Raw genomic sequence first — 13454 nt, 5'->3', positions numbered from 1 at the left:
GGAAGCGCTGTTAAAGCATGACATCATTGAACATTCCACGGGTCCCACATCATGGGTTTTGCTCATAGTAGTAGTAGAGGTGTGCGCATGTGCGTTGGCAAACAAAGCCATTGAGAGGGAGAGACACCCTGGTCCTCACATCGGAGAAATAATCATGCTATTGAACAGAGCTAAAGTGTTTTCCTGTCTTGACCTAAACAAAGGATTCCATCAATTTGAGTGAGAGGAGAACTGCGGGTACATTACTACCTTTTCAGCTCATGTTGGTTTGTTCAGATATAAATGACTGAGTTTTGGAGTATCTTCAACTGCGGAGATATTTCAGGATATTATTTGCTGAGTAATCCAACCTGTTACTCATGCTTTCAATTACAGCGATGGCGTACTGGTTTTTGGGAGAACACAAGAAGAACATGACAAAGCACTTCACCAAGTGTGCCAGTTACTTACTGATGCAGGTCTCACTCTGGATGCTGCAAAGTGTGAGTTTAACCAAACAAAACTCAAGTATTTTGGGCACATAGTCTCTGATGGGGATATGACTCCAGACCCAGACAAGGTGCAAGTACTGTCATCCACTTGCCCTCCTCAAGATGTTATCATGCTGTGAGCCATTCTAGACATAGTTATTGCTCAAGATACATTCGCAACGTTCCTATAGTGAGTGCCCAATTGAGAGACTTGGCAAATCGAAATGTACCATTTCAGCGGTCTCTGGAACATGACCAGAGTTTCAAAGACTTCAGGCAAGCCATTGAGAATGCAACTGAAATGGCCTGCTTTCACCCCAATTTACTTACTGAAGCGACAGTTGATGCGAGCCCAGTAGGATTAGAGGCAATCCTTGCTCAATAAAATGGCCATCCGAATGCTCAGAGACACATTGTGGCCTATGCCAGTCAAGCCTGTCTGAAACAGGACATGCCTACTCTCAGCCGGAGAAGGAGAGGCTGGCTGTGGTGTGGGCCTGTGAACATTTTCATGTACTCCTCTACAGAAAACAATTCACTATCATCACAGGTCATCAGGCACTGCATACAATCTTTGGAAATCCATAGGCCCGCTAGCATCGAGAGATGGGGGTTGCGACTGCAAGAATACAACTATGAGATCGTGCATAAACCAGGGAAGGATCAAAAACCAGCAGATTACATTTCACGAGTGCCTCTACATCATCACAGTTCAACGTCCAAGACCGCTGAAGCCTATTTCAACTTCATTGTGAGATCCAGCAAACCAGCGGCTCTGTCTGTGGAACAAATCATTGATGCCACCAATGCAGATAAAGAGCTGACCATAATCAAAGAACTTATTACCACGCAATCATGGAGGAGAAGTACCCTGCCCCTTGCTGATGATGTTGAATTCCAAAAGTTAAAAAATGTACAGGATGAGTTAGTAATCACCCAAGAAGGTGTAATCCTGCGAGGCTCAAGAATCATCATACCTGGAAGCCTAAGACAGTGCGTCATCAGGATGGCCCATGAAGGACACTATGTTATTGTGGCCAACAACAGAGCCTTAAGAGATCTAGTTTGGCTCCCTTGCCTGGATGAGGGAGTTGAGAGGGAACTGAAGGCATGCCACATTTGCAATTGTTTGTCTCTCAAGGTGATGCAGAACCCAGTGACTATGTCTGACTTGCCCGCCCATGCTTAGGAGAGGGTTGCAGCTGACTTTTTGGGGCCTTTAGTAAATGGACATCACCTCATGGTTGTCATAGATGAGTATTCAGGCTTTCCTTTGGTAGAAGACCTACCTTTGACAATGGATGACAAAGTCATAAAATGGCTTGATGACATCTTTGCAACGTGAGGCATTCACGAAATCCTAACATCTGATAACAGCCCACCGTTTAACAGCAAAGAGTTCAAAGAATTTCTTGTCTGGCTCAACATCAAACACCAGTAGAGTACGCCCCTCTGGTCCTGGCCAATGGTGTCGTTGAATGATTCATGGGCACCCTCAAGAGGGTCATTAACCGAACGTCCATGGAGGGAATCAATCCAAACCAAGCCCTCTGTCAAGCCATCCGGGCCTATTGATTAACCCCTCACTCCACAACTGGTGCGAGCCCAGCCACCTTGCTATTTGGGAGAGTCATCAGAACAAAGCGACCTAAATGGACCTCGGATCGATTAGTGAAACAATGGCAAGGTTCCAGACACCAACGCAACTCCGAAATGAAAAATGAAAACGTATGCAGATCGGCGTCACCATGTTCGAGAGACAGCCTTTGAAAAAGGAGACTAGGGATTGGTTAAGCAGAGATGAAAACAAAAAACAGACACACCTTTAGCCATTGATCCTTTACAAGTTTGTAGCGTGCAAGGGAAATATGGTGACAGCACATCGTCCTGGACATTCCATTGCTCACACACATCTAATTTTAAACACCTACCACAACATTTGTCGAGTCCTGAAACCATGCATGATGTGACCCCACTAGCAGGTCTGGCTCAAATGCCTGAGCCTAGGCCGCTGTTGCCCGACCAGGGTGGACCTTGATCATCTTGGATCACCTGAGCCAGCAGACAAGTGGGGGGCCTTGCTGACTAATCGAGGAAATGTGATTTTACTGATGTCCACCATTTTTTACTTAACAAAGGGGAAAATGTAGCATATAGATGCTATGTGCTCTAGGACCCTTGTGGTTCTGGGCACAATCTGGAGAGGAAACACATGCTATGCGGAGAGGTGCTAGGGTGTGGTTAATGTTGAGTATGAGATAATATGTAGTGCATGAGTGTACGCTGAGGAATGAAGAAGTATTTGACTGCAGCTCCTGTGTGACGTATTTCCTTTGCATGCTCCAGGGCTGGGGAAGGCGCTACAGAGTACCTGAATGCCAAATTTCAAAACGCCCATCAGACTGATGGACATTTCACACACTGACGACATAACATTTGTAAAGCGCATGTTCACCCAGAGATCTCTTGGCACTGAATAACAGATTTTCATTGTTACCCAACTCAATGGTACTCATTTTATCGACCTCAGATGGATGAAAGGCTGAGTGGGCCTGCCAGGATTTGAACCTGTGACCATGAGGTTGAACACAGGCCCCTGTAATGGACGCATCAGTCCACTGAGCCACCAGACCCGGCATAAATGCTGTCAATGCGGTTCCTACCAGTGTATTGGAACTTTGCCAGACTGCTCCATCAAACATGATGGAGACGTTCCCCAAAGTGGGATTTTTATTTAGAACAATAAAAAAAACAATGCATTCCTTGCCATGGGAGGGGGTATTTTTAGTTTTCAACTGCCCTTGCTGCCAGGGTTTTTCTGCCAGTGACGGGCAGTATAACAAATGGTTATATATCCACTCATCTAAATTGGGCAGGGTGACATATAGCCAATTCTCCGACCACCCCAACAATGTCGGGCTGTCAGAGAAGATTGGCCACAGCACAGATGGAGTAGTGTCCACCGTTGCCAAACTGTGGTCTGCCTGCATCTAAATTCAGCAGGCAGACCACTATATTGCTGCTAAGGATACTTCATTGCCGTTGTAGCGGTGTATGCTTACCGCCAATATATAAATCAGGCCCTTAATTCTCAACACCAGCACTTATCTATCCCATAGTGGCACTGTTTGCTTATTTTTCAGGTGATTACATGAGCTGCGTCTTTCTTTATTCAATATACATTAAAAACGAATGATACCAGTCTTTAAGGCTGTTTTTAAGCTTGGGTGGCCTCGAAATATCCGAATTGTCAATTGTGACGGTTAGTATTTGTGTTGGTACTGGCATTGGCAGTGCTGGAAGAGCGATGAATAGCACAAGCTGTATTGATAGGCCTTGTTTTTCTTTTTTTTTTTACAAATTTAGTACTAGGTGGGACTATAACTGTACCTCTGTGTCTTTTACCGGTATTTCTATAATGTGTATGTTGGACTTGGCCCTCTAGGCAGGGGCGCCTTCAGATTTTTACCTTCTGTTTCTGACCCTGTTTTTGTTGGCATTAGAACTCTCTCTATGCACTTTACAATGACTAAGCAGTGCTAAACTGCTTGTGCATCCTCTATAAAACATGGTAAAATTGGCCTAGACTTGATTGGCACATGTAATACACTTGAAGGTCCCTAGTAAATAGCACTACAGGCACACAAGGCCTGTAGATTAGTTGCTACTAGTGGACCTTCTGCACTCATTCTGAAGCCCACCAAAGTAACATTTTAAAACTTTTCGCATTTCCACAGTGCAATTTTAAACTGCTATTTCGACCTGGCAAAAAACCTGTGCCATGCCAAGACGTTCCTTTTTAATTTTTATAAGTCACCCCTAAAGTGTGCACTAATAGCTCCTAGGGCAGGATGCATGGTATTTAAAGAGTAGGACATGATTTGTTATGTTTTACATGTCCTGCCAGTGGAAAAGTACTAAAGTTGATTTTCACTGTTGCAAGGCCTATCCCTCCCATTAACTAACACTGTGTTACCTTATTACGTTAATAAGTGATAACTTTGGATGGGGAGCAGATAGAGATATGCTTTTAACACTCAAATGAATTGCACTTTGAACCCCTCTTTAATTGTAAAGTTGGATTTTAAGTTAAAATTTTGAAAATGCCCCTTTTTTAAATTTGGAAATATCTTGTCCTAACCAACTGTGCCTTCCACCAGTGTCCTGGGTCACATGATTGTGAATGGTTCTGCTGTTGGGGTTTGTGTTTTGCTTCCAGACAGTAACACAAAGGGAGTTTAGGTGTGGACCGAATGGGCCATCCTAGCAGGAGGACTTGGAGGTGCTGTACCCAACCTCCCTTGCCAGGCGCGGCCGACACAGGTAAGAGAGGTGGGGCGGGTGGGCTGGGGGATGTTGACAGACTAAAGGATAAGTAAAATTAAATTAAAAAATATATAAAACCACTTACTTTGTGCTCACCACATCACCGCTCTTACCTTTGCAGGCTGCACCTGCCACTTGCACATCAAAGGACTTTGCCTTGCATCGACATAAAGGAATCAGACATCAGACATGCCTGCCTTAGGTCATTCCTAGACAGTTTGGAGCCTTGACAGAGGAAGGTGAAACCTTTCCAGAACCAGATATGGGGGTAGGACAGGGCCATCCCCCCCTTCTACACACATAGAGGCTGGCACCAGGTATAAATTTCGAACTCATTGGTATACCTCTGAACCTGTGAACATTGAACCTGTAAAGGAATGCCCTGCTGCTGAGGACTGCCTAGCTGTCTGAGAAAGAGGTCTAGACCTGCTGACCTTCATCCCAGGTTAACCTGAGTGACTCCAGGGGCCAGTTGGCTAGACCTCCTGTCTGAGTTACAGGAACACAACAAGCTCCAGAGGTCTCCCTGCAACTTCTCAGCTGACCTACAGTACTGTACCTGCTAAGACCTGCAACTAGGCCTGCTGGAGTCCTGCTGACCTCTGCTGGAGTTAGTTCCTGATCCCCAAAAGGGGACTCCCCAGGTCCTGGACCCTTTTCTGGTATCAGTTTGAGCTCCTCCTAAGAAAAAAAGGTGCCTGTTTGCACCCAGACTCTGACGCCCGCAACAACCTCCAACGTGGAGCTCTGGTGAACCCGACTCTTCGCGATACAGTGGCCACCAGTTTTGACAGGTAACGCGAGATCTGTACTTCGTGCTGGAGCAATGACAGCCAGCGGTGACCGCCAATACAAAGCTCCAGCGACGACCGCCTGCAGCACTCAACTTGCTCCTCATAGCCTCTCCTAATGCAAATGAAATACTTTGGGCTGGAATTTTAGAAGTTAACTTTTTCAGCTGGACTAACCCGGTCCATGTATCCTATTCACACTCTATCATGGTCAGCCTGAATCTGTGACTTTCCACCAGTCTAGCACGACTAAATTGGCCATGAATTGCGCATTGTGCTTCTTGGCACTATTTTCACCAAGAAATTTAAAATTGCATATCTCCGATTCAACTGATGGGGCTTTTGTGATTCTGGTATCATTTTAATTATTAAAATGTACTCTGTTTTTATCACTTGTTTTGGGATTTTTTTGGTGTTATGTTTTTACTTTATTGCTGTTTGTGTGCTGCAGAAATACTTTGGAATTTGCCTCTAAGTTAAGCCTGACTGCTTTGTGCCAAGCTAACAGTGGGTTAAGCACAGGTTAGTTGACTTTTGGGCTTATCCCCTTCTCTCTCCTTTCCTCACCTGCAGCTTATTTTCCTCACTTATTGTCTCCTTGTCCAGGCCTGTGGTTGGCGAAATACTATGGCTCCATTTTAGGAATGATCATTCCAGTCAGGAGGCTCCTTCTTTATTCCCTCGCCTTCCACTCCTTTCTGTTTTCATCTCAAATGCAACAAGTGCGAACATAACATAAAGAATATCTCTTGGTTTTTGTGTGTGGAGACAGCACGAAAGGTGGTCTATGGTTATGGGCAACAGTGGGTTTTTGAGCGTGGGTTTCTGTGTTTCTGCTGGTCTGTGCATGTAGGCTGCAGTATGTCAATTTGGTGTGGATGTTTGTGTGTGTGTCTAAGGGTATGTGTGTGTGTGTGTGTTTGTGGAGATATCTATAGGAATACAGCTGTGTCTGCATATTTACCATATGTGTTAACCATGTCAATATGTGGATGGATAACGTGTGTATGTGTGAGAACACTATACAAAGGTCATGCCTAGCGGCTTTGTCAATGCTCATTTAACAGTAAAGGCACCCGAAGTCCACAAGAAGTTAATTTGTACCCAAAGGACCAGATTCCTATTGGAACTTACTTTGGAAAAATCAAGGTCATCTAATCACCCAAACCTTTTTAGGTCTAGCTACGATAAGCGTAGCTTGTATCAGAGCTAACGTTATCAACGCTTACAAATACACAACTCTTGACAATGAATCCGCCTCCATCAGCCATTGCTAATGAACACCTTTCACATTTGGCATTAGCTGATGGGAGTACTGTGTAGTTGTACATTTTGCAATAATGATATTGCAATGGTGATTGAACAAAAAGGAGCCCTTCTAATTTGAGTTTTGCCACTTGTGAGGGGAATGTTCTCATCTGACACTGTGTTTATTTATTAATGATGCGGTAGCTCTAGATGGTACCAGTTGTTGTAGACGCTGTTGTCTTCTCTTTCATCTCAGGATAGTTTATGCTTCGAATCGGATGCTCGTGGCACCTATCATAAACTGAAGAAGGAAGCCAAGCATGTGGTTTTTGACCCAAGCCCCGCATAAGCTTCTGCCAGACTTGGCATCAGTGACCGATATCCCATTCCATGCGGGCACACAATGTCAAAATGGATAGGTCTAGGTAGTGGCTGAAGGGCACTGTAGTCAAAGAATGTACCCTTAGAACACAACACTATTTTCAAGTAAGAAGACAACTGAGGAACCACAGAAAGTGAATTTGCAATGTTTTATGTGGGCTTTTACACTCACTCTAGCAGCATATACATGTTTGTTGACCTTGCAAGAAGCAACGACAAACCATACTAGTGCAATAGCTCGTCAAGCTGATCATTGCTGCCAAGTACATGTGCAAACATTCACCCTGGCCTGGTGCATTGAACTATTGCCAGCTGAACACTCAAAGGTCAAGCTGACATTGATGACTGCCTGGCAGCAGATCATTGTCAGGTCAGGGGGTGGCGCTTCGTGACATCACCAGTGGTGTGCCAGGATACACAAGATCGAATATTTTGGTTGTACGTCAACTGAGGAAGCTTTGTCTTTTGCAACATGTGCCTCCATTATTCTGGCTGTTCTGTTGAGTGTCTCCAAGGTCCAAACAAAAGTTTGAAAAAAGGCGCACTATCCACCTGCCCTATGAGGTGCAACTGGTAGATCTATACAAGTGAACAAGTGTATTGGTACATCGCTATGCTACACAAAAGTAAACGAAGAGCACCTATTGTGCCTTTTTTAATTCAAGTTGTGAAATAGCATCATAAGTGAAGAATAAAGTGAACTGAACCATGGGTATGATTTGAAACAATTTGGCAATTGAAATTAAACCAATAACAGTAGTGATGATAACTTGGAAACAAAACAGTAACAAAAGAATAGTTTGTGAATCTTCATAAATTTCTGAGATTCCTCTTTATTTTCTTAACGTGTTCAAAAAGAAGAACGTCTGGTGTCCCAATGCATTTCGGTGTGACACACACCTTCTTCAGGGGAATACTGTAACAATATATACATATAGGTATATGAGTCAATTCAAAATGAAAACAATGCAAATGTCAAAACAAACTTATATATATGTCCGACTGTAACATTGTGTGGTATTTTATAAACCTTGGTATCCAGTTCTAACCAGCCATTTTCAGCATGCAACTGACGTGAGAACCGTTTTTTAACAAGAAGCGAGAAAAGGATGTAATAAATGAAAGGAGTGAAAAAAAGAAGAAGAAGAAGATTTTTTGAAATAAAGTTTATTGAAGATTGACAACCAAAAAAGTAAAGATAAAAGAAAGAATAAAGAATACCAAAATGGCACCAGTGGGTGTTGAATCGTGATACCTATTCCGAAACGACTAACTGTCTCAAAAAGTGCCCGTCCAAGTGAAAAGTGAATGCTGACGCATTAGGTGCTCGAGTGAACCAAAGGAACCACCGTGATCTAACCATAATAACCTGCGGAGGACTCACCTCCCAACGTTCAAATGTCAAACATCAAATATCAAACGAAGCACAAGAAAGGGTCCAGGTCATCGCTCACACAACCTGTGTTTCAGAAATTGAAAAGAACGTTCTAGTGTTACCAAAAAGTTAGACTCCTAAATTAAACGGAAAGGAAAAGGTATGCCCAACTTAAAGTGCAATTTACTTCACCTCATTCAAAATGCGTGCGCATCCAACTTCAAACGACATAAGGGCTGTAATGACCCGTGTCCGAAGACGTCTAGGAATGAGAAAATGGTGCAAACATGGTGCCGTTAGCTTAATGCATACAACGAGCAGGCTTAAAAGCGGTTAAGGTTATCTATAAAGGACCAGTAAGTCGTCACCACTACACATACCTTTTAATACAACGTGCTGTGTGATCCAAAAAGAATCCTATCGTCGAACAGCAAAGATTCGATGTGGCTAGCAGCGTACGGGTGCATATTTAAAAGCCGTAGGGATCATGTGACCAAAAGGAACCTGGTGAACATCGAAAGAGGGCTATTTCGGGCGCCATGTCGGAACGGGTGCCTGATCATTACCACAGTCCCAGTGACAAGTGAAAGTAGACAATGAAAAGTAAAGGGAACATGACAAGGAAAACCGTTTCAAAGGTGTCTGAAAAGTAGATGACAAGAGTACCATGTGAAAAGTTTACCGAAGTAGGCAAACCAAATACATAGGTGAAATAACAATAACAAGCATGAGTCAAATGTCAAAAGAATGTGAAACAAATATGATAAAAATGCAATCTTCAATCCTTAACAGTGGAATGGCTGTAAAATATATTTGTCATGCAACCATACTCAATCACAGAAAATGTATCAGTTCTATTTTGTCATTCAAACCCCCAGGGCTCATGGTCTGTAAAAAACGTATCCAGAATGTTTCTCTTTGAGCCAAGTGCCTATTGGGGTCAGCATGTAAAAGATCGGATATCTGCTCAAGAACAGTGAATCGGAGTTGGGGTATGGTATGCTTGTGTGTGTTCCAATGTAATGCTAAACAAGATTTCTGATTAAAAGTGCGAATAGCACTTTTGTGTTCAGTTACCCGTATTTTTACTTTTCGGGTTGTTCTCCCCACATAAACTTGGCCACAGGGACATTTGATAGCATATACTACCATAGCTGTGTTGCAATCTGAAGAATGTTTTAACTTAATGGGTTTGCCCGTGTGTGGATGTGTAAAGGTGTCACCCACCATGACATTCCCACAGTGACCGCAATTATAGCATTTACGCATCCCTGAGTGTTTGAGCATGTGTGAATTGGGGGTTCTTTTAGCCAAAATCTCTCTGATGTTCTTAGATCTGGAAAAGGCAAAAATAGGTTTGGCATGAAAGACATTCGTGAAATCATTTTCTTGCTCTATAATCTCCCATCTCCTGATGATGCTACGTTTGATCGCCATAGCTGATGTGGAAAATTTTAAAACACAAACTTCACGTTTAGACTCAGGTTTTTCAGTTTTTTTCAATAATTGCATTCTGTCCATACTGTACGCCTTCTGTTTCGCCGAGTCCAGAACGGGTGCTGGATAACCTCTGTCTAGGTATTGTTGATACATGATATCAGTATCAATTTTCCCTTGGTCATCATCAGAACTGATTCTACGCACCCGGATAAACTGAGATAAAGGTAAGTGGTTTTTCAGGGATTGTGAGTGGAAACTCCGAAAATGTAATGCATTATTTCTATCGGTTGGTTTCTTGAAGATCCTGGTTGTTAATGTAGAGTTGCATTTTTCAATCTGAATATCCAAATAATTGATGGTGGTGTCATTGATGGAATGTGTGAATTTAATGTGGGGATGACAGTCGTTCAAGCTTGAAATTGCATTCTCCAAAGCTTCTTTCGTACCCCGCCATAAAACCAAGATATCATCAATGTATCTGAGATACAATAGTAGATGTTCTGTCCATAAACTGTTGTTCAAAACATGCTCGTCCTCGAATTTAGCCATGAAGATGTTGGCATACGTAGGTGCCCCAGTAAAACCCATTGACGTGCCAGTCTTTTGAAGATAGAACTGTTGCTTCCAAGAAAAATAGCTGTGGTATAAGCTGAATTGAAGTAACTCAAGCAAAAAAATATTCAAGGTTTCTGCATAGTCATGTCGAAGCAACATCCATTCAACCGCCTCAATTCCTTCCCCGTGGGGGATTGAAGTGTAGAGGGCTGTAACATCTATGGTAGCAAGGAGCACATCTTCTGTGTTGAGTAGCATGACTTTTTGAAGTTTATTGAGACAATCCGTGGTATCTTGTACATATGTCACCCATTTCTGAACCAGCGGTTGTAAAAAATGGTCGATAAATTTACCTAAGGGTTCATGTAACGACCCGCAACCTGCCACAATAGGGCGAAATGGGGGGTCTACCGGGTACCCCAACTCCGATTCACTGTTCTTGAGCAGATATCCGATCTTTTACATGCTGACCCCAATAGGCACTTGGCTCAAAGAGAAACATTCTGGATACGTTTTTTTACAGACCATGAGCCCTGGGGGTTTGAATGACAAAATAGAACTGATACATTTTCTGTGATTGAGTATGGTTGCATGACAAATACATTTTACAGCCATTCCACTGTTAAGGATTGAAGATTGCATTTTTATCATATTTGTTTCACATTCTTTTGACATTTGACTCATGCTTGTTATTGTTATTTCACCTATGTATTTGGTTTGCCTACTTCGGTAAACTTTTCACATGGTACTCTTGTCATCTACTTTTCAGACACCTTTGAAACGGTTTTCCTTGTCATGTTCCCTTTACTTTTCATTGTCTACTTTCACTTGTCACTGGGACTGTGGTAATGATCAGGCACCCGTTCCGACATGGCGCCCGAAATAGCCCTCTTTCGATGTTCACCAGGTTCCTTTTGGTCACATGATCCCTACGGCTTTTAAATATGCACCCGTACGCTGCTAGCCACATCGAATCTTTGCTGTTCGACGATAGGATTCTTTTTTGATCACACAGCACGTTGTATTAAAAGGTATGTGTAGTGGTGACGACTTACTGGTCCTTTATAGATAACCTTAACCGCTTTTAAGCCTGGTCGTTGTATGCATTAAGCTAACGGCACCATGTTTGCACCATTTTCTCATTCCTAGACGTCTTCGGACACGGTTCATTACAGCCCTTATGTCGTTTGAAGTTGGATGCGCACGCATTTTGAATGAGGTGAAGTAAATTGCACTTTAAGTTGGGCATACCTTTTCCTTTCCGTTTAATTTAGGAGTCTAACTTTTTGGTAACACTAGAACGTTCTTTTCAATTTCTGAAACACAGGTTGTGTGAGCGATGACCTGGACCCTTTCTTGTGCTTCGTTTGATATTTGATGTTTGACATTTGAACGTTGGGAGGTGAGTCCTCCGCAGGTTATTATGGTTAGATCACGGTGGTTCCTTTGGTTCACTCGAGCACCTAATGCGTCAGCATTCACTTTTCACTTGGACGGGCACTTTTTGAGACAGTTAGTCGTTTCGGAATAGGTATCACGATTCAACACCCACTGGTGCCATTTTGGTATTCTTTATTCTTTCTTTTATCTTTACTTTTTTGGTTGTCAATCTTCAATAAACTTTATTTCAAAAAATCTTCTTCTTCTTCTTTTTTTCACTCCTTTCATTTATTACATCCTTTTCTCGCTTCTTGTTAAAAAACGGTTCTCACGTCAGTTGCATGCTGAAAATGGCTGGTTAGAACTGGATACCAAGGTTTATAAAATACCACACAATGTTACAGTCGGACATATATATAAGTTTGTTTTGACATTTGCATTGTTTTCATTTTGAATTGACTCATATACCTATATGTATATATTGTTACAGTATTCCCCTGAAGAAGGTGTGTGTCACACCGAAATGCATTGGGACACCAGACGTTCTTCTTTTTGAACACGTTAAGAAAATAAAGAGGAATCTCAGAAATTTATGAAGATTCACAAACTATTCTTTTGTTACTGTTTTGTTTCCAAGTTATCATCACTACTGTTATTGCTTTAATTTCAATTGCCAAATTGTTTCAAATCATACCCATGGTTCAGTTCACTTTATTCTTCACTTATGATGCTATTTCACAACTTGAATTAAAAAAGGCACAATAGGTGCTCTTCGTTTACTTTTGTGTAGCATAGCGATGTACCAATACACTTGTTCACTTGTATAGATCTACCAGTTGCACCTCATAGGGCAGGTGGATAGTGCGCCTTTTTTCAAACTTTTGTTTGAACATCTTTTGTTATTCTACAGGGCCTGTGTAGGGGTTGCACTGGCTACAAAAAGGCAGCACCTTTGATTAACTTATGACTACTGTCAGTACTTTTTGATTATTCTGTATTTAAAATATAGGTGTGCAGTTTGTCTAAATCTGTTATTATTGTCTCCAAGGTCCCCCATGTGGGATGTGTGCTTGGTGGCCTACTGCCAAGGCAGGTGGTGTGTCTGCCTCCAGTGCTCCTTGACAGTTTCAATCAAGAGATGGTGCTTCTGTTGTCAACAGGAAATGGTCATGGCTCATTGACAGTCTTACTATCCCCTGCTAACTAGGTAGAGATGCCAACCATACCACCTAGTATTGCTACCCCAAGCCCTTGGAGGATGCTAGAAAAAAATGAGAACTCATAACAATAATACCATGCATGAGACACAATAAATGACACTGCAACTTGTGCTCCTACCGACAACTCCAGACTATACTGACCTGCCAGAGTGCTCTCCACAGTCAATAACGCTGACCACAAAGAGGCTCAACTAGGGCCTTAAATGGGATGAAAACACTGTGGGGTCTCTCAAAGAGGTGTGGCCGATGTAATTAGGGCGTGGATTAA

This window comes from Triturus cristatus, chromosome 8 (assembly GCF_964204655.1).
Source record: "Triturus cristatus chromosome 8, aTriCri1.1, whole genome shotgun sequence".
Classification (NCBI taxonomy): Eukaryota; Metazoa; Chordata; class Amphibia; order Caudata; family Salamandridae; genus Triturus; species Triturus cristatus.
Note: the sequence above shows the minus strand (reverse complement) of the source record.